This window comes from Bos indicus, chromosome 9, assembly GCF_029378745.1.
Source record: "Bos indicus isolate NIAB-ARS_2022 breed Sahiwal x Tharparkar chromosome 9, NIAB-ARS_B.indTharparkar_mat_pri_1.0, whole genome shotgun sequence".
In the NCBI taxonomy this organism is placed as follows: domain Eukaryota; kingdom Metazoa; phylum Chordata; class Mammalia; order Artiodactyla; family Bovidae; genus Bos; species Bos indicus.
The window spans coordinates 73470097-73470929 of record NC_091768.1 but is presented as its reverse complement, the minus strand read 5'-3'; the positions used below and the strand labels follow the sequence as shown (position 1 = coordinate 73470929).

General features: G+C 37.7%; 1 non-coding gene across 1 annotated transcript; it reads left to right on the top strand.

The window, feature by feature from the left end:
• The first annotated feature begins 760 nt into the window (after positions 1-760).
• Positions 761-833, top strand: TRNAE-CUC (transfer RNA glutamic acid (anticodon CUC)). The gene has a single exon. It is a non-coding gene; the product is annotated as a tRNA-Glu (tRNA).

The window sequence follows — 833 nt, the reverse complement described above, 5'->3', positions numbered from 1 at the left end:
GCGTTCTTTGAATTGTATTTGTCTTTGATCTGAGGACCTCTGTGTGCTTTGTAACTATATACAGGATTAAATACTTCCTCCATTTATATAGAAATCCCAAAGCCCAGAGGTATAAAGTGATTTGAACAAGAATTTTCGGTAACTTGATTGGAGACTGGTTTAGAAGCAGGGGCTTCTGGATTAAAATAGTGTTGTTGTTTTGTTTTATTAATATGCTAAACTTCTTGAGCTATAAAATCCCTTTTGATAGATTATGTGCAATAGAATCATATTATTAAAGAGATTCAGATACACTGTGTATAAAATATGCTTTCCTACATGTTGTAAAAATCAAACAAAAGATGGCTCTTGAAGGCCAAAGTTAGCCTTAATTAACAGTATCTATCACATAGTAATTCTCCAGATTTAAGAAACTCTTATAGTTATGGGCTTAGTATTTTTCTAATATTCTATAGACCAGTGGGCATCTTAATGAAGAATTATGGATTCCACTGGAATTGAAAGCTACGGGGAGGGTTAGAAGGAAAGCACAGGTTTGGGGGAGTAGAAGGCTTTTCCTAAGGTGGGGTTTTTAGTGTGAACCCCTCAGACTACCTGCCTTAGAATCACCTGGAAGCTTGTTGAAATATTTCTAGGCCTACACCTCACTCATGAATCAGAATCCCTTTGGGTGAGGTCAAGAATCTTTATTTTAAATAAGTTCTCAGTGTGTTTCTGAAACCTCCAGTTTGAAAACCACTGGATTGCAAGAATAGGGAATTCTCTGGTGGTCCAGTAGTTAGGACTCAGCACTCTCACTGCTGAGGACCCGGGTTCAATCCCTGGTTGGGGAA